Genomic DNA, 26,846 nt, shown 5'->3' with positions numbered 1-26,846 from the left:
AACGGGTTTTCCGAATTCGCAAATCATTTGATCGATAAAGATCATACATTCTGTCATAGCACCGGTGCTAACATCTTACATAAAAACGGGCATGGTAACAGACTAAACAACTTAGAGGCACTAGAAATTAAAAAAGCTGTAAAAACCAAAAGTCAGATACTTAATAATCAATTAGACATATCGAGTAGTCCAATATTAGGTCTGTTTCCAATAAACCCATAAAAAAATCCCAGTTTTCCTTACCTCCTTACCACCATGCCAGTTGATGCTTTGTTTCTCCCGATTTATTGATTTAACCCATTAGTCTACATAATTATCGTGCGGTTTTTCCATTACTTGTGCACTTATGTTAATGTATGTTATATTATGACCGTCTTTGTGTTGCTTATATTTGTATCATGTTGTCTCCCTCTATATTTTGTTATATATATACACACATTATGTACTTCTTGTTTAGTATTAATTTGTACCCTGATGATGCTTAAGTAAAGCGAAACCGGTCGGTTCTTAAATTAATAAATATCGTGGTTTTAAAACAAAAAAGTATTTTATTTTATTAATTAAGAATTCAGTCATACCTGTGATTTTTCACAGGTCTGTTAGTTTGCTAGTTCTTCTACTAAAAACGGTTTATGTAACATTTCTTACGTAAGTGGCGAATATCAATACATAAATAGATGTGATAATTAATAACATTTTTGGTCTATAAAAACAGGTAAAATAGTTTGAAATAATAATTTAACTATTACCAGTGTTGCCAACTCAGCTCCTTTTGAGCTAAACTTAGCTCTAATTTAGGCTCCTTTTTAAATGCAAAAAGGGAGAAAATTATTTTTTAGGGAAAAAGCACAAAAATGCAGGGAAATTTTGAAAACGATGACGAAATTCTGGGGAAATTTCAAATATTCTAGGGATATTTTGATTCTGAGATTCTAATAAAACTCCCCCCCACGGATTCGAAAAATACCGTGATAAATCCTCCCCCAAAATTCCCTTACAAGGTTTTAGCTTTTTTTTAGCTCATTTCCGGTAGAAGTCTGGCTTTAATAAGAAAATGGGTTTGGTATCACTGATCGTGAGCAACGTACCTGAGAGTAAGTTATGCTCTTTGCGGAGAGACGTAGAAACGAGTGTCAGGAGAATACAATATACTAGCGTGGACCCGTGGAAAATCACTTGCTAAAAATCACGTAATCTGACGTTGCTTCCTAGATTTACCCTAAATTCAACTTAAAAAAAGAAATTAACCTTAGACACAATTTAAAGAAAGAAATTAACCCTAAAAACAATTTAAAAAAAAGAAAGTAACCCTAATCACAACTTGAATAAAGAAATTAATTTTAAACACAATTTAAAAAAATAAATTAACACTGAACACAATTGATATCGGTAGTAGGTACAGAATTAAAATAATTTTATGATAAAAAATGTGAAGCATATGAAGGTACTTACTTTATCGCCTGTCTGAATAAATTTTCTGTAAAATAATTTTCTGTTAAAATATTATATTATGTGTAGGTACTTTATCGCTTTCTAAATTCTTCATACAATCAGTTCCAATTTTCGAAAATGATTCTTAAATTAATCGCAAACCCTAGTTCATTGAACCTGAACAACCGTGGACGATTGGTATCATAATTTCATTGCGGCCCGCTGATCGCCTTTTCAAACCCCACGATAATGATTTAATTTATAGTTAAACCTCAACTCGAAACATTTCTCCATGCATTTCCTCTAATATTAAAATGTCATCAATCCTTCTCAGATAACGATTAAATTAATATTTATTTTAACGATTCCAGAGTAAAACTAATAAAAGAGATTGCTTTATTTATATTACCGTTTAATTTGTTCCGGGAAAATTTAATTTAATAACTTTTCTACTTAAGTCTACTATCCATTTCCGTTTGTTCATAAACTTTATATGAAATTTATACTGATCTATTTATCTCTAAAACAGTTACTCACCAATGCATATTACAACACAAATCAAAGTTGTAAGCAAAAGGAAAATAAGTAGAAAAATAAAACTGGTTTAATAATATAATATCTCTTAGGTCATTGTAAATTTGCAGATATGTCCGAGCAAAGAGTTTTGTGCATATTTTTTTTATTATTTTTCTCATCATTATTTCTTGCTATAGCAATCTCGAGGAGTTACAAAGCTCGTTGTAAGACGAGAGGAACTTACAATACATATGTGGGGTTAATAGGCCCAATTCTACATTACTATTTTGATATCAAAATTTACATACAAAACATTACAAAGATAGAAAAATGGAGGTTAAGTAGAACAAACAAGAAGAAACAAAAAAGGAAACTAGGAATAGGAATTTAAAAGAAGGTACTTACCCACTAATACATTGGTAAAAATAGATTATGCTTGATTACAAATACAGGGGATAGGAAAGGAGAGATAAAGAAATAAGACAAAATACAACACGACAAGAATTACGTATTTTATTTTTACATGTTTTAAAAAAATGTTATTATAAAGCCTTATTTTGAATTTTTTGTACACGCTGGCTGTTTTTATACATATCTGGAAGAGAGTTATAGAGTGTGTAGGCAATATAGTTAAGAGATTTTATCCCATATTTCGCAGTGTGTGTTAGAGGAATGCGGTTTTGAAATTTTGTAATAAGGTATTCGATTTGGTGTTATTAACTACGGCAATGTGTAATGGCGTATTTTATTTAGTCATTGGTGATGACAAAGTGGTATTATTGGCACTATTTTTCCATAAAAAACAAACAAATCGAATCTTACCTTACCTTTTCACATTTTTTAAATCTCTAAAGATATTAGTAGGTACCTACCTATATAGAGAAATCAAAATCAATTTTTTATCACCTTCATTAAATATTATTAAATACTAAGCCATTTCAACGGAATAAAATAATAATTAAGTGCATTACTACATCCTAATATAAATTGCCAATTGCTTAATTTCCTGCAACATTATCAATTTTTACCTCGTTTTAATGAATATATTAGTCATAATACTAGTGTTATAGCATTTACACAAATTTTATTGCTATCGAAGGTGTAGTACCTATAAAGCTGTTAGTAATGGATCTATGATACCTCGGAGATCGCCGGTGTTAAAAGATTGGGATTGGTCACAATATTTTACATGAATAAGATGACGATACCTCTATTATTAAAAAAACATTTTTTTCGTGTTAGAGAAAAAAATAGAGGGAAAAATCATTTCATGTTAGCGTGAGGTCAATGCTTCATAATTAAGCGTTTATGCATACTGTGCATAGGAGCTTCAATCATTTCAATATCTCGAAAAACAAGTAAGTCCTAATTTATACACACTCGCCAGTTGTTATTCCTCGTATATGTGCACAATATAATACAAAATTTTACAGCATTGACATTTTCGGTAATAACCTAAAGAAATATCGATATGAAGTAATGCGTATGATCGATTATTAATATGAGAGTACGGAAATTATCGGGAGCATCTCCTATCCTCTTCCTATTTTCCTCTTCCTCTCCCCTTCCTTTAACACAAAATTAATTTTAAGATATTAAAACTTCATTTCCAATGAACTTTAACATAAGAAACTTCTGTGGCTTGACTTCAGTTAAGTTGTATATTTATATCTATCATTGTATATTATATAAAAGCTGTTTGTTTCTTACAAAATAAATAAATAAATTAATTAAGTATGTTCTATTTAGGTACCACCTTAAATCCTATCCCAGAAATGTTGTTACATTTAATTACAAATTTCTAGTTTATTATTCGATCCGTCTGAAAATCACTAATTCACTATGAAAATCACTAAGATCTGATGAAAATCATGCGGTATGAGGTATTTTATGTCTCCGGGGTTTGTCACAAACTCTCTCACTTTAAATAAAACTCCGGTATCAATAAAACACCTGGAATTTTAATGTGATAGACTGACAATGGGCTCTAATATCATAATTAGCAGGAGGTTGGAGTAATCTGGACCTCGGCCTTGAGGTTCCCACCTAATTTATAATCCCTATGGTCTCTACAATACTCGACAGCTAAGGCCATCTATGGGTAACTTAATAGAATATCTAGTGCCATCTACGGGTGAGTTCATACACTAAAATCAAGGATATCACAAGGTATTAGTTTTATTCCGAAAATAAAAAACAAAGTACATTTTATTTTGATAATTAAGGCGATGCACTACGTCGTGTAGTATTTTAAATCGAGCCGTTATCAATAACAACCCTTACGTAGATGGCGATAAGGTTTAAATTCCCGCTTAACACTATCCGCCTGTTTTGATTTATGCAAGAAAAAAACATGGCCAAAAAGTGCCTTTTATTTTATTTTGTGGATGTTCAGGCATAAATATTTAATTTTTTCCAATCATTTTATAAATAACTTAATTTGTCACATTATACAATAAAATTATAACCAAAAATGGGTTAGTAAGTAGGAGATTTTGAACTTTAAAGCAGTTTTCATAGGCCTTATGCATTATTTTTTATGGGCTTATAAAAAGATTTATCTAAAAAATACTCGATTATTTTAAAGGCCAAGATATATTCTACTCGCAGTATTCAATTAAAGCATCTGAAACATTTCTAGGCGACCAAATTTTTAAAACAAAAACACATGATTTTCCATTACTACGTAGTGCATTGCCTTCATTTTTTTACAAAAAAATATTTAAACAGTAAGTAATTTTATAATTACTAGTAAATGCAAAGCATTTATGCGTACAGAACGAGTTTAAAAATAAATTATGTAGTAAAATTATAATATTCCTTTCTAGGAAAGCAATAGTGGCTAGATACGTTGCATAATATTGGTATAATTTGAGAAAAGGTAAACTGGGGGCATATTGCACGGTCCGTAGATCTTTTACATTAAACACTCGTTTTTAATCATTACACACTTTTTTAATGAACATTATTACATATTTTTTTCTATGTATGCGTACAGTGGTGAATATTTTATAGGCCCTTCATGGTCCGACAGTTCAAAGGAGCAATTATAATTTACATCAGAGTATAATAGTTAACTCTGTTCTAGACTGGTTACTGAGGAATTAAATAAGCAAAGTGAGTTAATTAAAAGTTTTTAAAGATTATGGAAAATTTTTGATCAATTTCACAAACTAAAATAACATTTACCTTACTAAAGGCCATGTCCACACCAAATTTCTACATGACCTTCTTTGTTGTAAATATTGTGATGATAAGCACATATCGTTTTACCAATCAAATAACTGACTTAGGAAAAGGGAATTTTAGATAATTGCACAAATCTACTCCAGCGATATTTGGCATATTATAGCAAGTTTGGAAAAACGTTTTTGAGCGATCGCTTGTCATAATGTCCCAAGTGTATAGAACCAAAAATATAGGATAAACGGCGAAATGTAGTTGGATTCTTGGCCTTAAACCACGGTAAGCAGTTCAAATGTTTCCATATTAATATTTTGATTAATAATATGAATTAAATCATACAGTAAATGTCTATACAACCAAGGACTCGAGAGAATAAAACTTTCCATTTGAATTTAACTTCAGCCTTCGTTTATAAATCAATTTACAATTCATTTCATTTTGCATTGCAATGATTTGAGACGCGACATGACCCGTCCCAAGTATTTGAATAATTTGATCTTGCCACATCTTCCTGGTACATTTCCAACTTCTTCTTCAATCCATTTTTACGTATATTTGTATTCTGCTGACACTGATTTCCTCTAAGCATTACTATATGCATTTTTCGAGCAACAAATATGTCTCATGAATCTAATTTCTAACAACTCTGTTATGTTACTCACGGAAAACTTCTATCTCGGCTTCCTTCGATAGTTTCTGATTCGTGTATTTCATCTCCATTATCTACATAAGAGTAAAATATATCAATTAACTACATAACTGTATGGAGTGGACATTTACGGTCTGAATTTAGAGTCTTTTGGTTGCATCCAGGGTCTAAATCCATAACGCTGTTGTATAAAGGTATTTAGTAAATTCTCGGTCTTCTGCTGCGATTAAACTGAGAGATTCTGCCCGTAAGTAGCAAGTGTATGCACTAGTTCCACTTGATAAGCACGCCGAGCACCGTGCTTTATGCTCATGATTGCAGAGAAAACGCCATAAAGAACCTATGACATACGAGAATACCAATTTATTTAATGAGAGCGAATCTCTGTACATACAGCACTTTCCACTGGCCTACCACAAATGACACGGCCGTGATCATGTCAGTGTGACGCTAATGTCACGCTGGATCCTTTCTGGTTCATGGAATCCTGGTAGAATAGTGAGGAGTGTGCTTGGAAATATGGTCTCAACAAAGGGGAGTCTACGACGCTAATGAAGCTATCATCATAAGAACTATATGGTCTATGCCCATTGTGTAACTTGTATAACGTCGTTGCTTTGAAAAGCTCTCAACCAAAGAGTTCAGAAGTGCGTTCGGGGTTAAATATAGTTTTTTGCGTGGTCGGTTTCAAACAAAGTAACTTGTGGTTATACTGATTATGTATTGTGTTTTATTAACATCGTGTTCATTGTCCATTTTTATCACGTATACCATATTTTCTGTTGCATAATCTGTTCTGTACTGACATTTGAAATTATTGCAACCTTTCTAAGCACTAATTGGTTTTTACGAGATATCAAAAGGAGCATGATATTCGTAGGCGCAGTGAGGTAGTTATGTTGTCCTGTTGAATTAATTAATCAATTTAGAGATTATTAATTTGTTTTTGATGAATTTACAAAAAATGATAAGTTCATTCAATTATTTTTTGGGTTACGCGATTTCTCCTCTGACCGCAATATTATGTATGCTTTTGATATCTCGTAAAATCATGTTACTGCTTAGAAAGGTGGCATAATTTCATATTTCATGGAAAAATTAATGGCATATCATGTCGCATTGAAGTAATTTATTGTAATATATGATTTTCCAATCACAAGACAGTTTGATTAATTATTTTTCCATAGAATATTTTGTAGCTATTTTGAATGTTTTTATTTCAAATTGTTTTGCACGTGGTTTGTGGCTTTTGTTTTTTTGTTATTAGGAGAATGCGGACCCCTCCGATCACAATATTATTCGCTAATCTATCACAGGGATACAAATCAAAAGTTTTATATCCCTGTCTACTTGGTGTATCCAATGGCAAACTTTCTACCTAAAGAATGTGCATCTTCTTGCTAGGAAGGGTTCTCTCTACCTCGGAAGTGCCGACTTTATTGAACCGCATCCGGTGAATTCACAGTTCAGTGCACTTATGGTGCACACGTAGAAATGCTTGCAAGTGCAGGGATCATTATTGAAGTATGACCATGTAAACAGTTATTTGGGGGCACATCTGTGCTGTATAAAGGGTCGCCCAAGTTCATCATATGAATAACCAAACCTCTCCATCCTTTCAAGGAGGAATAATAGACGAACTTCGTGGAAGAGCAGTAAGCCCCCGAGCTTTGTACCCAGAGGGCATGGGATGGAAACAAAGCTAGAATTGTACTGACATAAAATACTATTTAGCTACCAGATATTCTGATAATTACTCTTCTGCTGTTTTCTCCTCTCTTTTTGGCATTCACAATACTCCCGAACGGGGATATCACAGTTCCACGGCTTCTAAAACATCTTATGCGGTACCTGGTTATCACATTAAATTAAAATATTCAATTTGAAGCAACAACTGTTAACTTTCATATCTCAATCTTAATAAACCCATATGAGTGCTTCAGTTACCAATCTACTGGCTTCTACCTTAGCCTGTGGCCGCTGGAGTGAGATATATGACCACTTGCGAATTGTACCATGACGAAGCTTGCCCTGACTACCAGTACTGATATGTGCACTTACTCAGACCGTTATTTGAACGATATGAGCACCGAACTTGGCTAGCTGGTGAATGTGTGATATTATACGTTATTTCAAAATGCTCAGGGACGGCCTGGAATATAATTTATTCGGCGGGCTTACAATTGAATTCGATTTATTTATAATTGGTACAAATATTATGGCAATATGAAATCTAATTGATATATCATACCTGCGATAGTTCCGTTGTAACCTCTCTCTCTCTTTCTTGCAAATGAAGCATTGGTATCTTGAAAGGGAGGTTGATATTATGAATCCTTTGGTGTATTCGTACATAATACAATCTAATTGAATGTATGCCATACTATGGGTGACTCACTTGTACCTGCAAATACTGAATTGAATTAGGCAGTGATTGGATTTGGTAGTTCCTAAACAATGAGTTTACTGACTATAGCATAATTGTAAATTTCAATTTTCTTTTGAAACATTACTTGGAATGATTTTATTATGGTGGAGTGAAATGAAACTTAAAACTATACTGCGATTTGGGGAAGGATTTATTTATTTTTTATGTACTTGTAATTGTCTAATCCATGCTGAGGATTACTTTAGGTCTTTTATGTTTCGTAATTTTATTCTCACTGTATTGAGAGAGAGTGTTAATGGTTGGATTTTCATTTCCAGCTAGGCTGGCGTAGAATTTTTCCGATTGTGAAACAATTAAATCCTTTATCAGAGGAATATTTGTGTCTTTATGGAGAGTGCTAACTCTGATCTAATTCGGCGCATTCAACATTAATCAAATGGTTTTGTTTTGCAGGGCTTGTAATTTGTTTAATTGTGTGTGAGCTGCGTGTCCCGAATGGGGGCAGCGTATGTAAAGCCCGACCTCATAGTCATCTTGTAGATTAGTAATTTATTGTCTACTGATAGTCGACTATTTTTACTTGACATTGATATTGACTTACTTGCTGATTTATTTTTTTCATTTATGTGCTAAGCCCACGATAATTTCTATGATAATTGATATAATTCCACGTTTAGTCTAATGTTACTCCGAGATATTTAAATGATTTTTCCCATGGAACCTTTTCCCCAAGCACTCTTCGTGTGAAGACTATCGCAGCACTTTTAGTGGAATTAATTGAAATCCTCTATCATTGTTTATCCAGTGGTTAGAATTTATTTATTTATTTGCGTCATTAATGCCTTTTGAAATTTATATAATATTACTTATAGTGTAAGAAACATTAACATAAGAAAACAAAATTACGTATGTAGTATGAGCATGTAAACCAGCAAAGGAGAGTAAATAGAAGTTTATAACATGTGTAAATGACGACGCAAAACGATATCCTTTTTGTAATACACTATTGGAATGCCAAAAAATACACTTGTAAGTGAGAAAAATATATACAACTAACTAAAGATAAATGCGAGGTACTCGGCAAATGTTAATAATAAGTGAAATATTTTTCAAATTGAGAAGATGTACACGAGTACTTACTAAGAATACATCATATTTCCAATGAAACAATTATGGACATGTAAAATACCAAAGATAAAATTAAGAATATCAGTGAATACCAAACACAAAAATTGCGAATTTAATAAACTTTTAACTAATGAAAAGAAAAAAGGTTATTCCTTAGAACCTGCCAATTTCCTGATAAAATATTAGTCACCCGGAATATATCGACAACACGTGTTCTTTTCCTAATAAATATCATGAAGGAATGCTATATTAGTATGTCAACGTGAATATCAGTATTTGTATGAGCACGTGTTCCCCCGTCCTCATAAAACACTCGCTTTTAACTGATACTTTGTAAGGAACTGTCAATAACATTGTGTCATGTATTCAATAAATTTTGAGAATAAATCCAGCGAAACAATACAAATCTGGCAAAGAAATACACGTTACGTCATACATACCTCTGTTTTCTCGGTTAATATTTAGGCCAATCCCTTACGAGTCCTTACGCCGTCACCAGGGCGATACTGAGAGTATCTTAAACCCTGAAAAATACCTTATCCACATCATCCACAATTGTGTAAAGATACAAAAAAGATAATGTCCCTTCTCCCTCTTTTTTAATAAAAATCACAAAAGCTTCACTTCTTGAAGCACGTGAAATAAATAGTTTTAAATTTTCATAATTTTTCCTGGCCCTATCTCGATGATAAGCCCGCCTCTGAACATGCTCCATCTTAGATTAATCCGATAAGATTTTTTTTTTTTTTTTTTTTTTTTTTTTTTTTTTTTTTATGAATATTTATTACATTTATTATATAAGTACATTTTTGTTTGTTTGTTACAATATAAGATAAAATATTTCAGGACCCCTCTTCCATAGAAGCATTAGCTTGTGGCTGGAAGAGGAGTGTACATTGTTTTATTGCAATAAGTAAGTAATTAAAAATTAAATGATTTTAAACTTATTTAAATGAAGTGAGTTATTTTTCATGAAGTGAGTTATTCTAAAGATTAATTCAATTGGAAACATTTTTATTTTTTGTGAGTTTGTCTTTAAAATATTTTTTTACAGTGTTTATTATTTTGATGTTATCATTAATGTTTCTAATTTCTTCAGGTAGTCGATTGAAAAAAATTCTTGCCCGGTAAGTGTAATAATTTTGTGCAAAGGAAGTGTTTAATTTTGGGCATGGAAAAATATATTTAAGTCTAGTACGGTTTTCAGTTAGAAATTGATACTTGTCTTTTTCTTTTATGATTTGAATTAGTGCATTTTTAATATAAAGATCTTTAAATGAAGGCACTTGAAATTCTTCGAATAATCGATCCGTTGGGTAATCGGAAGGTTTTCGTAATATTATTTTAATTATTAACCTTTGTACCACTTCTATTGGAGTAAGGTTAGTTTTGTATGTGGATCCCCAACTAATGATACCATATTGTAGCGTTGATTGGACCAAGGCATAATATATTAAATATAGGTTTTTTAAAGACAAAAAATTTCTGATTCTTAAAAATACATATATCAGTTTTCTGATTTTTTTTACAATTTGACATATTTGTTCCTTCCAATTCAAATTTTTATCGATAATTACTCCTAGATATTTGATTGTGTTTGTGTTTTTTAGTATTGTGCAGTTTTGGAGACAGTAATTTTTATTATGTGTTTTGGAATTGTCATGAATGATAATGTTAAAATTTTTAGGGATGTCTTTTGTGTGTATTGCAAATGGAATTACATATGTTTTATCGCTATTTAGTGATAGCAAATTAATGTCGAAGAAATTCTTAAGAGTATTTATGTCTTCAGTGGCTTTAAGTATTACGTTTTCCCAAGTTTTTTCACTTATTATTAGAACTGTGTCGTCGGCATACGAAGTAATTTGGCCATGTAGTGGTTGAAAGAAAATGTCGTTAACATATATGATGAAAAGAATTGGTCCAAGCACTGTACCTTGCGGGATTCCAAAGTCAGAATGTTCTTTATCGCTATTGACATTATTTATTTTTACGACTTGTGGTCGATTTTTTAGGTAGTTTGAAATCCATTTAATCGCATTGTCTTTTATGCCTATATTATTCATTTTTTTTAGTAGAATCTTATGCGATATGCTATCAAAGGCTTTCCTTAGATCAATAAATATACCTGCACATTTTTTACTTTTATCTAAAGATTCGTAAATGTATGAAGTTACGTTAGCAATAGCATCTTGTGTGCTGAGAGATTTTATAAATCCAAACTGGTTTTTGTGTAGTATTTTATTATTATCTAGGAAATTGACTAATTGTTTTTTTACTATTTTTTCAAAGATTTTTCCTATATTTGAAATTAAACAGATTGGTCGATAATTTGTTACTTGATGTGGATCTCCAGATTTGTAAATAGGTGAGATTATTGTATTTTTGTAGTTCGTTGGAAATATTCCTTTTGTTAAACTTAGGTTTATTAAATGAGTGATTGGTTTTATTAAATAAGGTTTCATAGATTTTAACATATGTGCCGTAATAGAATCAAAACCGGGAGACGAACCTACTTTCATATTATCTATTATTTTTATGATTTCACATTCTGTTGTCGTTTCAAACGTTGAGAGTATATTACGTTCCTGTAAGTTTTCATTATTATGATTTTCCGGGATAAAAGATTTTTGGATATTTTTCGCAAGATTTTTTCCGACATTAGCAAAAAAAGAGTTAAATATGTTTGCACATTGTTTAGGTTGCATATTGGCATCTATAATTTTGTTATCATGCTCAATATATTTTACGTTTTGTGTTTTTTTTGTATTGTCAATAGCCAAATTAACTGTTTTCCACATTTGTTTTTGGTTATTTTCTGAGGATAATATTTTATTTTTAAAAAAATCTTCTTTACTTTTTTTAATATAGGCTGTTAATTTATTTTTATATTTTTTATATAAAATATATGCATTTTCATTTTGGGGATTTTTTAAAGTTGTCTTGTAAAGTTTTTCTTTGTTTCTAATAGATATTATAAGTCCTTGTGTAATCCAAGGCTTTAAACATCTTAATTTAGATTTTATGTGTGTTGTTGTTTCATTTGTTGAATTTTTAATGTGTTGCGACAGGGTATTTTCAAAGTTAGTCGAACATGTTTCAGTGTCATTACTGTTTAAAACATTGTTCCAATCCTCTTTTTTTAGCTTTTCAGTGAGAATGGTCATATTAATGGTGGATTTTTTAGTTATTATATTATGTTTTTTTTGTTTAATATTGTTATTATATAGAAGTAAGCATGAATGATGGTCAGTTATGTTAGTTTTCCAAACAATTGATTTTAATTTGTGAAGATTTTTAATATTTACGTTTGTCCAGATATGATCTAAGCAGGATGGAGTATGTTCTTTTATTTCTCTTGTGTTTTTATTTATGCAAGATATGAAGTTTTGTTCAGTCATACAGTTAATGTATTCATTTTTGCAACCATTTTCAATTTTGTCATTAATGTTTAAGTTAAAATCACCTACAATGAAACAAAGCTTATTTTTAAATTTCGATAATATGCATTTAAGGTCATTAATAAACGTAATTATATTCGAGCCGTGCGTTCTATAGATAGCTATTAGATGGTACATTGATTTGCCGAGTTTAAAATGTATTTCGATGCAGTTAACTAAATGTATTGGGTGTTCAATTATTTTAATAATACTAAATTTATTACTTGCAAATATTACTATTCCACTATTTTTATTGATATCTATTTTGGTAGAAATATAATTGTATTCGGGTAAGCAATAGGAAGGTGACTCAGCATTTGTAAATGTTTCGGATAATACTATGAAGTCCGGTTTTTTTATTAAATTATTTATTTTTAGAGTTAGCTCTTCAAAATTTTTTTGAACACTACGAATATTTAGGTGCATAATAATTATATCACTGTTGTTTTTAGAAATAATTTTGTTACATGAATCAGTGGATATGCATTCATATTCTTGAATTTTAATATTTTTTTCTAATTCATTATTTATGAAATCATCTGAAATCATCATGAAATATTGTGTTACAGATGAATGAGTGTGCAAATAAATATGTTCGGAAGTATATTTTGTTAGTAATTAAGAACTCGTTTCTATTAATAACGTCATAATTGGGCGGAACAATAATAATCATATACTTATAAATAATAATGTAACTCGACTGTGAGTTGTTAGTACTTAAGTAGATACTGCAAATTTGAACAGGCGCTATTAAACAGGGTGTCGACATTGATATGCTGTAAACAAAGTATAGTTGAGATATTAATTTCTTACTTGTTTTTTTTAATGAATATAGCATTTTAATTATAGTCAATTTTCTGGTAAGCAGATTCTGTCATTTTCTTGACGTAGTGGCACTTGCTGTCATTCGCTCGATGGTTAGAATTTATTTTCCCATTTCTTTTTTTATTAAAGGCTAGACAATTGTAGCACTTTGGTGTTTGATTTTTATTTGGGCAGTTCGCTAGAATGTGTTCTTCTGCGCAGTGGAGACATTTGGGTTTTTCTGTTTTCTTTCGGCACTTGTTGGCAGTATGTTCGAACCACAGGCAGTGGTAGCATTGGGACAATGGGTTGGAGTCCTCTACGTGAACCCGCATAAATCCCAGGTTTATTCTTCCTTTTTCGATTAATAGTTTTCTCATTTGACCGGTTGTTTCTAGGATGTAGTTGGATAGTTGATCGCTTCTTTTGTTTTTTATTTTTGCCATTATTTTGGGCATGTGTTTGCTGTCTTCTTTGGTAAGTTGATAAATGTCTTCATTTTGTTCTATAAAATCTTCGTTAAAATCTTGAATGTTGTAGTCTTTATGTATTCCTTTGATGATAACGTTCGGTTTACGTTTTTTTATTTCTGATGCAGATATGCTGTTATTTTCTTTTTTGTTTATTTCTTTCATAATTTTATCAGCGTCTTCTTTTTTGGGGCAAGTGATGATAACATTGTTATTAATTGTTTTTTTTATTCCAGAAACTTCAACTCCCAATTTCCCGACTCTAATTTGTTTTTGTATGTTTATTTTTATTTGGTCAGTGTTTTCATTATTATTCGAAATTATCTTAATTGTATGCAGCTCTTCTTTTGGCAAGTTTGATTTTCCTTTTTCAATTACGCTAGCGTACGTTTTTTTGTCGTCCGCCGTTGATTGTTGCGGGGGTTGAGAGACAATTTTTTCATATGTCATTAATTTACCCTCAATTATTCCAACCTTGGTACCAACGTCAATCATTTTGCTTGAAAGGGTAGATAATTTTGTCAAAAGTTTAGCCATTTGGTCTTTAGTAATTTTGAGAGATGGATCCGTAATGGCATTATGGATGCCGTCAATGAGTTCTTTTGCTTCATTAATAGATATGAGGGCGTTGTCGTTAGTATTCATGTTGTTGTGTGTGACAGCCCTGCTTGAGTACACAATGTAATTTATTTGATGCGGTAGTATATTTGCATCATGTTGTGCGCACCGTTACACCGATACATGCGAGGTAGGTACTGTGAACTGTGATTGTATGCGTCCAAAATGAAATGTTATTATCACTTGTTCTGTCACTGTCACTGAAGATTTTAATTTCACTTTAAAATATTTAAATATTGTTCGGTTTTAACCAACTATTAATCTTGTTTATTAGTTGTCCCTCAAGGGACTACTTTCGATTTAAATATATGCTTTAAGCGGACTTTTTACCGGGTTTAGTACAAATTTAACACGGAGCAAAGACAACGTGTGTCTTCCGATATTATTATTCACAACTCAAATTTATTAAGTCATTTCCTGTCCGAAATCATAATCACCGTTTCTCTGCCCGTGGAAGCTTTTATGATTAAGATTGGGAAATGGAGAAATCACTTCCGAAAACATTTCGGTTATTATGACGGTTCAAGACAAATGGAGGAGTGATGTTGGCAGAGTCAGGGATATAGATAATGTACTGTACTAAGAAAAGTGCCACGTGACGTCATCGTTCTAGTATCTTGTGTTTTTATTTTCGTTTTCATACAAGACTTTTGAGAATGACTTGCGAACGAGCTCTCCAAGGGAGTACTTTGAGTACTGTCGTAATGCACCTGTAACCAGTTAAGGGAAGATGTTATTGATAAAGCTAACGAAATTAATCTCACCGTTAGTGCGACAAAATTGCAACGTAATAAAATAGTAAAAAAACTGGTAAAAATGAGAGAAAATTGTTTGGTGGTTTTCAGTTATTCGAGTTTGTTCGTTTATACAGGAATGAAATTTAACGTATTTTATAATTTCAACTAAGTACTAAATCTATTTACTTAGTCTATTTTGAGAAATTGACGGGGATATCCCAAAACATGTGATGATGGACGGATAAAGGAATATAGTAGAATGTAACATAACAACGAAGATATCAGGAATTCATTTAAAAAAAACGAAACAAGATAATGTGAATACCGAACAAGAGTCGCAACTTCTCCCAACCGCCTAGAGCCAGTGTGACTAAGGGATCCCTAATTGGGGTATGTTTTTGGGGTAGTGGGGAGGGAAGGATATGAAGAAGAGGAGGGTGGATAAGTGTCTGGCTTTTCAAATCTGCTCACGGAACGCGGCCAATGCCATTTCAAGGAACTCAATTTTAATTCTGAAGGGTGATCTTTTACCAGGGCGATATTGAGAGTATTTTCCACCAGAGGTGGACCTAAGACAGAAATTCATAAGATAGAATTGGATTTATATTCAAACAAATAATTTAAGAGGAATGGTCCCACGGCTTTTTGGCCAAAAGGCCCAACAATTTTTTTTTTTTTAATTATCGAGTGCTCGTATGTGGACTGTGGAAATTATCATCACATGTAAGTCATCGTCCCGCATTTTGCCATAGGTATTGCATCGATCTTGGTTATTTTAAAACACACTATTATGCAGCGCGTAATTTGCTATTTTAAGGGGCCGAAGGTAGCCCTAGAGGTGCCAAATGGTCAGGGGTCTAGTCAGCATTTGTTGAAATCCGTCACTGTCCGTCACTGTCTTTCACCCTGGAAAGTGCCGCAATATTGTATATTATTTTTAATTGAATCAAAAAAACTTGTGCACGCCGGGATTTGAATCCACGACCTCCGGATTCTTAATCAATAGAGACTATACCCCTCGGACGTAAATGGCACGATCAAGTGATTCAATTGCTGAGTCATGTAATGGGCCAGGTCAGGATAACAGGAATATAGGGATGAAGTATTTTGCGAAAAGATAGAATTGCATGGCGTTTACAACTTACCTGCCTACCACTGCTGGGAAAAAGATTATTGGTTAAATTGGTTACTTAACCTAAAAAATTGCTTACGGCGTGATGATGATTCATATTTTTCCCATAAAAGGTAAGGCGTGCATGTAAAAAACATATTTGTATTTAGAATGTCCGTTCACAGTGTTCATGTCAGAGATTGTATTGTTAATGTTTCACTGATCTTTTTTGTGCTAAGCGCGAATTAAATTAGTAATTAATTAATTACCTTATTAAAACAAAATGCTACGATCCTGTTACAATACATAATTGCACCACTGTGTGGTCATACCTAATTTCTGATCCATGACAGGGGAGCCTTAAGTCTTAAGTCTGGATTAACAACAAAGGTATAATTACTGTGTAATTAAATTAATTCAAATCAAGTAAGTCACGTTTGGGTTAACATTTTGGTATGCCGTTACACTGTGTTCATTCAAATATTGTGAAAATGCTCTTGTTCATAATTTTATGCATTTCGAAAGATAATAAATATGTTTGTAATAATATTCAATCCGATTGTGGAAGAAATTTTGCAATGCATGATTTATGAAGAGCTTCTTGCCTCTTTTGGTAATCCTCGTAAAAATACGTTTTCATTTTGGAATATTTAATAGGTTGTTTAATTACACGATTAAAGTCCATATCATAGAACAACCTTTCTAATTTACCTTTATGGTAAACATATAAACTGATTTGTTGTGGGTGGTGAGAGTAGAATACAAACATAACGTATTTAACAATGTTTACTTAAAATAATTTATTCGATTTCAAATGAAAACTGACTTTCTTCACATTGTTGACCTAATATGCACAAAGGTAAATTAATTATTAGTTACGTTAGGTACTTTCAATTTATCGAATAAACACAAAATTTTACAGAATTTATTAAAGATAACTAAAATGACTCAATAACAATATTTTGTAGATTTAAGCGATCAATTAAAGATTTCCACTGACTCGGTATAATGATTTGCCTCCGCAAGTATTCCGGCAATGGGGAATACATTTGGTAGTTAGTCCCAGAATTTCTGCACTAACATAAATCCAGTCTTTAGTATTACGTAGTGGCATCCGAAAGTTTAGCAATGCCAGCAATTCTGGACCATCAAATGCATCATTTAGAATTTTATATAGAAATACCAACTCAGTGAAAATCCTTCTCTCTGACAATTTAACCATATTCAGATCATTGAAAAAAGTATTCAACATAATTGCAGGAATGCCCATTTTAAAACCTAGAAAACGTAAGAATTTATGTTGTGTTCTTTCAATAAAGCTATTGAAAGAATAATTTGATTACTTAATTTTTGAATCTTCCGTATTAGGAGATCCTGTGCTTTGATATATTGTTTGTTCTGTATACTTTGCTCAGATTCTATGATTCATAATACTCACCAAGCACGGTAATAATTTTGAGCAACATTTTAATTCTGAATGGTGGTGTTAACACCAGTGAGCTTCTGAGATATTAATTTATTTATTTTTTCATGTTCTCCATAAAACGGTTATACACCAATATATCATGGAGAAGAAATATATTTAGTCATCTTATGCGATTTGATGCTGCTGTTTCCCATCCTACATCCTGTATCCTACATCTCATATGCACATAAATCAACATTTAATTTTTTAAATTACGGTTTTTGAAAATCTGACAATGCCCGGATTCCTTTACTACCATAATTATTTATGTATTTATTTAAACGCTATAAAATGGCTTTTACAATAGAGTGCTTATAGAACAAGTAATGTGAGCATATCTAGTGACGGACGGATAATAAATCCGCATTTCTCGAACACACGCTACGAAATATGGGATAAAATCTCTGAACTATATTGCCTACACACTCTATAACTCTCTTCCAGATATGTATAAAAACAGCCAGCATATAAAAAATTTCAAAGTATTACTAAAATATTATTTTCAAAAGAATATAAGTACATAAAAACGAATATACGTAATTCTTGTCGTGTTGTGTTTTATCTTGTTATATACTGCTCGTGTTAAAATCGTTACTCATAATATTCATTGAAGATTTTTTTAGGCTGGCACCACTTTTTTCCAAACCTCAAACGGTCATTTTTGTATTTCTGCTGCTAAATTCACATTTTTTCAGATGATATTTATAACGTCATTGACCCGTTCTGCTTTTAACTGCGTCAAAATCCGGCCAATGCGATTATGCGTTCCATATTTGCTTTGGTAAATCGATATGTCGATTTAAAATATCCCTTCGATAGTGTTGCAAATAAGTATTACTGCTTTTTTTACATTTTCCTTAAACTCCGCAAAATACGATCGTGAAACGTTACTATTATTGGGGGTCGGGCGGTTTAAAAATCTGTCAGCTACTAAAACTGCCGTATTACGCCGTGATCGTGAGAAATGTTTTCTACCTACCCACTATTATCCCTAGTATTAACGATTAAGAGTAAGACTGAAAAAGTTTAGCAAGTGGAAATTTATATGATATCACAAGATAATGCAATCAATATGTACGGTATTCGAAAGATTATTGTCGGAACTTAATACAGTACAGCAGTTTTAAATGTAGATTTAATTATAATAGGAAATGCGATACTACTTTCGGTAACCATTTTATGTACCATTAACTTTCAGTTTAACGTTGTACGTATACAATGTACGTTCACCTTTTGACGTAACACCATCACCAGTTCTAATAAGCCTCTAGTAATAATAACTATGATTATAATGATAGCCATTGTTAACAGGAGAGAAATGAAATTTTAACTGAGCTTACGAAATGGTTCTTACGTTGCATTAGGCCAATTATCAAGAAGCACTGGCCCCTATATTTTATATATACATGGTGCGACTTTATTTAATAGGTAGGTGGGTGTACATGTTAGTATGCTGAAATCGTTGAGCTAGTGAGATAATGGCATCCCCAATTGGGGTATGTTATGAGGCTGAAGGTTTTGAGGAGGGGAAGGAGATGGGGAGTAGGGACGCAGGTTAGTACCTGGCTATTCATATCTGGTCACCAAACACGGCTAAAACCATTTCAAGCAACTTTTCATTTCCCAATGGTGGTCTTACACCAGGGCGATACTTAGAGAATCTTCCACTCTGGATCATGCCGCAAGTATGATATATATTATTTTAATTAATTAATTGCGAAATAACACAAATTAATCGAATGACGGGAGTTGAACCCGTGATCTTCGACTTGCTAGTCAAGAGCTTCTTGCTACTCCTCGTCCACCGAGTCCGTACCTAACCTAATAATTTCTGCATCTAGTGTTGCCGAAATTGTAACATTATTTTTATAATTTCTTAGCATTTTAGCGGGCGTTTTAATAAAATACATACAGAATAATCAAGAAATACGGGAAAAAAGAAGTTTTGTATTTTTGAAGTGAAACTTCTTTACGCGCGTCATGCAATTTCGAGGACCGGAGTAAAACCGACTCATGACCGAAACGAAAATGCGGGTACCCCCACCACCGATTAAAGTTCATTTGATCTAGTCAAAGTTTTGAAGTAACATATAAATGCTTCTTAGCTCATCCCGACAACTGGCGTTGGTGGTGTAATGGTCAGCATAGTTGCCTTCCAAGCAGTTGATCCGAGTTCGATTCTCGGCCATCGCACATTATTTTTTTGTTTTTAACGCCTTTTTCATTCAATATCTTATTTTTTAGTAGGTCAGAACATTTTTTAAAAGAAAATAATATTGCAAAATAATAAAAACACTTATCTCACTGTGATAAAACATTACTCCGCTAGAGCGCGCTTTGCGTTATTGTGTTGGATTAAAATTATTATCTAATCCGTATATTATGATAATTGTATTACATTTATTTAATTAATTTATTTATTTTGATAATATGTAATAATTTACAGAAAAAAAAATTAAAACTATCTCCCTCTGATAAAATATCCGTTCGCTAGAGCGCACTACGCGATCTTGTGTGGGATTCTATTTCTGTACATTGTACATTATTTTTAAAAATATATTATATTTTGGGTGTGATGTAGGTAACATTATAAAACATAACAAGCTCTCATATTTTCAGAACCTACATAATATAATCAATTTATGCGGCTTTGCTTACAGTTGGTGCTCAGCGTGGTTGGCTTTCAATCAGTTAAGCGAGGTTCGATTCTCGGCTGTGGCATTTTTGAAGTGAAACCTTGTTGAGGTGGGGGAGCCGCTCACGAACGTTCTCTCTCTTCTCTTCTTTCCTCTCTCTCAGACACCAGCGAACTGCGCCACGCCAAGCATCAGCTGAAACTAGAAGTTTCACTTCTGTCTTGCGTAGGCTTGACACACCCACTTTTTTTTTAACAGTTTATCAATATTTCAAAACTTTATACGTCTTAATAAAAATTACACTGAGAACTGAGCATTATTGGTGTAATAATATCAGACGCTTAAAACTGTACAAGTCTCATGATGCCACAACTGTGCAAGTCTCATGAGACCACAACTCACCTTTTATCTCACCATATTTGCTGATTCAATTGGTTTATGACGGATTCTGTTGATCTAGGACTGTTGTAAAATTTAAAAGATCTTATTTAATCATTCATCGAACTTATCGAATTAATGAACTTACCCATTAATTTCATTCCTTTAATCTTGCCGTATAAGCTAAAAGTGAAAATATCAAAGTGCCTACTTGATTGAGCAATTTGATATAATATGCATCTAATCTTTGCAAAATATACGTTGTACTTTCAACACTAGGTAGGTAGTTATAAATAGAATGTTGAAAGTCGATGAATCAATTCAATATATTTAAAGAAAAAACAAGCTGTATGGCTCTATTATTTTTACCGATACTCCCGGATTGTCATTATAAGGTAATTCAAACAAGTATTCGAAAATAAATTTATTATAACACCCTGTGTGGTTATGACAAGCTTCCTCATTGCGCGGTCAGTAGAGTCTTGCGCATCACAACTTGCGCATGATAACAGCAGACAATATACCTAATAATATTATAATAACCGTTGTCCGTTGTGCCCCCTCTCCCCGCGGATAATATCTGCAGCCTGATTCACTAACGTGGGCACGCGCGGTTCATTAGGGGAAGGCGGGGACAAAAAACACATTTTAAATTATTTTTTGGCAAAAATCATTGAAATCTGCCTCTAAAAATCTTATATAATGTCAGGTTGCCTAAAATACATAATATAACGTTCTCCATTCTTGAAGATGTAGGTTCCTAATATAACTTTAGATATCATTTTAATCTTGTATAATTTATTTCCTAGGTTATCACGATTACTTAAGTTTAAGGCATGCACAATTTAATTCTAAAGGCCAATTTTTTCACAGAATTTTAACAATTCATCAAATTTCAAAGTTAATTTGATAGTTCTTTGGAATTACTGGCTCATAATGGAATAATATACAACCTAAATAGAACTTTAAAATTAACTTTGAAATTTGGTCGATTTTTCAAATTCTGTGAAACAACTGGCCCTGACCTAAACCATCAAGTAAATAACATATTTCTGAAGCACCAAAATATCCAAAATGAAGAGTTCTAGTGTCATAAAATCCGCATAAATTTTTCAGTTATATTTTGTAGATCAACGCGACTATTAATTGTAATTTTCAAAGTATTCATAAATGGAAATATAAAACAGACATCAAGTCTTGGATCATTAGCCAAGACAGATCCAAGATCAAAAAATTTATAAAAAATCTCTCATAAGTACGTACTAGATGCTGATTAATCAATTTAGCATTTATTATTATTATTTATTATTTTTTATCATTTTCACACTGTCATTTAATGTAATGAAATATTATATGTATCATGTATCAAATTAATAATATGTAAACATTAATTTATGTACTAAATACGTCTGTCTCGATACAGGTTTATCCTAGTGAGACAGACATCGAAAAAAACCTGTAAAAAAAAATTATATTGCTAATAAAAAATAAAAAAAAATAAAAAAAACGCTTGATGAAAGATAAGATGTAATTTAGTTTTCAATCAAAGAAAACAGACCATAAGTGCCATAAATAAATTTGAAAAATAAAATAAAATTGAAAAGAACCATCTTACCCCAGTGATAAACTGAAATAATTTACCTTAACCTCATAAAGAAGTAAACAATATTCATGTATGCTCGCGCGAGCCACGGCTGCTCGCGTTACCAGCAATAATTTATGCTCCCGCCCAATAGCTATGAGCTCCGAGCAGCTCCAGCCGCTCTGGGGTGAGCTCCGCCGAGCTTATCGGCAATGAGCCCACCGGAGCGCAAAGTGCTCACTTCTCGGTGCTCATCGCGCCGATTGTGATCTGCGTATATGTGCCATCTTACGCAGAGGAATCAACCTGTAATTTTTTGTTTTAATAATTTAAAAAACATATATTTTTGTTTTGAGGGCTGTGCATTCTTCCCCAGGGACTGGCTATAGCACTTTTCAGCTTAGATCTTCCAAGATTGCACTCCATTAATTAATTCATTAATTCAATCAAAATCTAAATTCACGCTCATATAGCAAAACTTTGGGGGTGATTATTCATAATAATCTAAGTAGAAATAATATTATATAAAGAAAAAAAATATTTTGGATTTTTATATTTTGTACCTACATACTGTGTGGATCAAATTCAACAGTATTTTTATTTATATATGTGATTTAAACAGTCATTCCCTGCACTATTTACGAGTATAATTTCTTAAATATTGTTATTTTTTTAATTTTTTTTTATTTATTCTTAAATATATTTGTATTACAAAGGTAAAGTATATTTTCCTCCACGCTAGGAGTTCACCTGTGTTGTGGAGGACTTTTTCAATTGTTAATTAATATAATACTAAAACAATACAGTGGAGTTAGTTACACTGAGAAACAATAAAAATTAAAATATAAAATCGATTTTTCCATAGTTATAAGAATATTTTTACGTAAACGCCTTAGTAGGCGTAAAATAAATACATATTAAATTATATATTCGATCGAAATTTCCGTAGTTTATCGGATATTAAACCCAAAGATGATCAAAATAAGGGAATTTTTGTCTTTTTGATTTGTAGTACACTTTCGCAACTTTAGACTTACTTGATCAAGGACCTTTGAATTAGTTACCCTATCTTACAAGGGTATTTTGCGGAATGCAACTATGGACCAAACATTTAAAATATTATTAATCTTACAACATAGTACTAATTAAAATTTACAGAGTATTCTTCATTTTTACTTATGAATGCCATACACACATATAAAGAAGAGAATGGTCTGCGTGTAATATAATCGGAATTAAATCATATTACGAAAATCGTTTATTTAATGTAACTCCACAATCTGGAATCCGTTGGAAGTGCGTAATTACAGTAACGTGAATTATTATGATTGAAAAGTAGACATTGCTTACCCAACCAAGAGATGGACGCTAAACGCATTCTAGATTTCTTTGAATTAAACATATTAAGCTTCACATAAATAGCTTCGTAACCGAGAAGGTTTTCCGCATTGAAGAATGTTTGAATTCTATGTTTTATTCATAATGTTCGATCAAATTATTTATTTTATACAATTAACTAACAATCGGTATAAAAATTTCAACAATAATACGGTGTCCGGGGGTAAGGGGCAGTAACTACGGGATGTGATTCTACAACAAGTAAAAAGATGGATAAGTTTTTCAAATTACATCGTTACGGGACTTTTCTTCCCGTATAAATAATAATAATTTTCAAGGACGACTTTTTCCTTAAGTTATTTTATAGGTTGTATATAGAAGAAGATAATACCGATAAATCTAAACCCAAACATGAAACAGAACAAGAAACAAAAATAAAATAAAAAGATAAGGAAGATGCTAAAGATATGGGAAAAAATTAGTTACAAGATGAACTTGAAAGAATAGATTGACAAATAGGTCCCAATTGTCGAATGATTTAAGAAGCCTGTCCCTATAAGCCAAGAGATCCTGGGTTTGATTCCTAGTTGTTACCGTTATCATTTTATTTTTCGGTGTCGTGTTCATTTAATAAAAAGTGCATTGTATTATTATAAAAAGAGGTTACAATATCTACACATGAATTATTACTCTGCGTCAGCAGCAATTATGTATTATTTTTTTAATAATAACTATATGTTTGACAGCATATAAATCAATTTATGTAAACTTAATTTATGAATAAAAAAAAATACTGAAAAATCTGCCGTTATCGCCCTTGTCAATGACCATTATTCAAGATCGAAATATAGCATTGACCCGAGCAGCAAAATATAGAAATTCTCTAAGCAGACTATTTATTTCTACATCACAAAATATCCCTATCGTAGTTGTAATCAATAGTCGCATTGGCTTTGGGAAATGTGGCTAACACGACTTGAGAAAAAACGATATAATAAAAAAGTAAGAATATTTTTTACAAAGGTGGGTCATTAAAAAAAGTCATTTTCTGATACAAAAACATAAATACTGTCGATTTTTCAATCTCATCACTCTAAAAAATCATGAGCCGGTCCTGCTCAAGAAAGCACATTTCACCCCCGTAAATAATATATTGTTTACAATAGATTTACAACTCAGTAACAAAAAAAAATCAAAATTTTAACGTCTGCCTTTTTTGTCCGATCCACTTTAAATGTTTAATCTTTAGGTATTATATAGCAATATCAAATGATGCCATAGTTCCACCGGCTCTTGTGTGGTCATCAAATCAACATATTTATGCATCCGTGAAGTTTTAAATCCTTTTGTCATGAGACGAAAATCACAGTAATTTTAGTCTAGGTGATATATGGCTTTGTTGGAAGCAGTGCTTAGTTTCCCATGACAAATAATGCATGCGTGAACGATTCATGAAACCATAATGTTCCCACAATTAAAGAAAAGATTTTTTGTCCTAAGAAGATATGCAAATATTACTTAATAATACATTTTATTTTATTTATTTAATTATTTGTCTACAGGTTGTAATAATAACAAAAAATCTTAATATATAAAAATCACGTGTCACTGTGTTCGTACACGCTAATCTCCGAAACCGCCTAACCGATTTCAATGAAATTTTTTGAATGTGTATGGTTGGTTCCAGCTTGAAATATAGGATAGTTTTGGACTCGATAGGTGGCGCTGTTGTCGAGATCTAATTTTGTGAATGTGTATGGTTGGTTCCCGATCGAAATATAGGATAGTTTTTGACCCGATAGGTTGCGCTGTTGTCGAGATCTAATCACGTGTCGCTGAGTTCGTACACGCCAATTTCCGAAACCGCCCAAACGATTTCAATGAAATATTTTGAATGTGTATGATTGGTTACGTCTTGAAATATAGGATAGTTTTGGACCCGAAAGGCGTCGCTGTTGTCGAGATCTAATTTTGTGAATGTGTATGGTTGGTTCCCTTCTTAAAATATAGGAATTTTTGAATCCGATAGATAGCCCTATTGTCGAGATCTAAAAAACAAATCCAACGAATATACATTTTTTCAGATTTTTTATCCTAAAATACATACTAACAACCACAAATACTAACTTCCCTACATAGAAGGCGGTCTGCGGCAGGACAATTTCTGCCCGGGCCCACTATATAAAACATGAACTAATAAACAATAGAAATAACAGAAGAGAATAGGGCATGCAATCTATCTGAATATTATGGCCATGACAAATAGTACAAAAACATGCTAAATGTAAACATCAAAGAATTTTTTAAGGTTTTTAAGGCCATTTCTTAAAAAATTTTCTTGTCCTAAATAGTCCATAATTCTCCAGACTTTTAAAATAAATACCAAATATACTTTTGCTTTTTGGAGCTATACAAATTAAACATTTATTTTTATAATTACTATCGGAAAGACAATGTACGAACAAGGTATTGGTGGAATACATGATTTCAGCAACATCATAGGTTTTTTAGTTGAATTGCCGATTGGGTGATGTTAAGGCTATATATCTACCTACAGTCGTAGTTATTTGGTAATCTTTATAATGTTAAGAAACAGGTGGGGTTCTGAGGTTCTGAGGACATTTTCAAACTTTAAAAAAAAAATAACAATATAATAGTTTCGTTAAATATACATATTGATTTTCAAGGCGTACGTTTTGTAAAAACTCTTATTTTTATTATTAATGTAGGTATATTTTTGATTATTTTCAGCATTCATTGTCAATGTGCATTCAATTTCTACAGTGATTATCTGTCAAATTTTCATAAATTTCATTTTATTATGAAAATATAATAACTTTGTTTGATTTTAATTTTAATTCTTGGAAAAATGCCGGTTAAAGGAGATTAAAATCTCAGCGTTCAACGGTCAAAGATCAGCCAACAAAAGACCCTTATTAAAATAAATTTGGCACTAAAAGACTTTGCT

This window comes from Hesperophylax consimilis, chromosome 10, assembly GCF_061612785.1.
Source record: "Hesperophylax consimilis isolate HC1 chromosome 10, BYU_Hcon_1.0, whole genome shotgun sequence".
In the NCBI taxonomy this organism is placed as follows: Eukaryota; Metazoa; Arthropoda; class Insecta; order Trichoptera; family Limnephilidae; genus Hesperophylax; species Hesperophylax consimilis.
The sequence above is the reverse complement of the archived record's forward strand: the minus strand, read 5'-3'. Positions refer to the sequence as shown.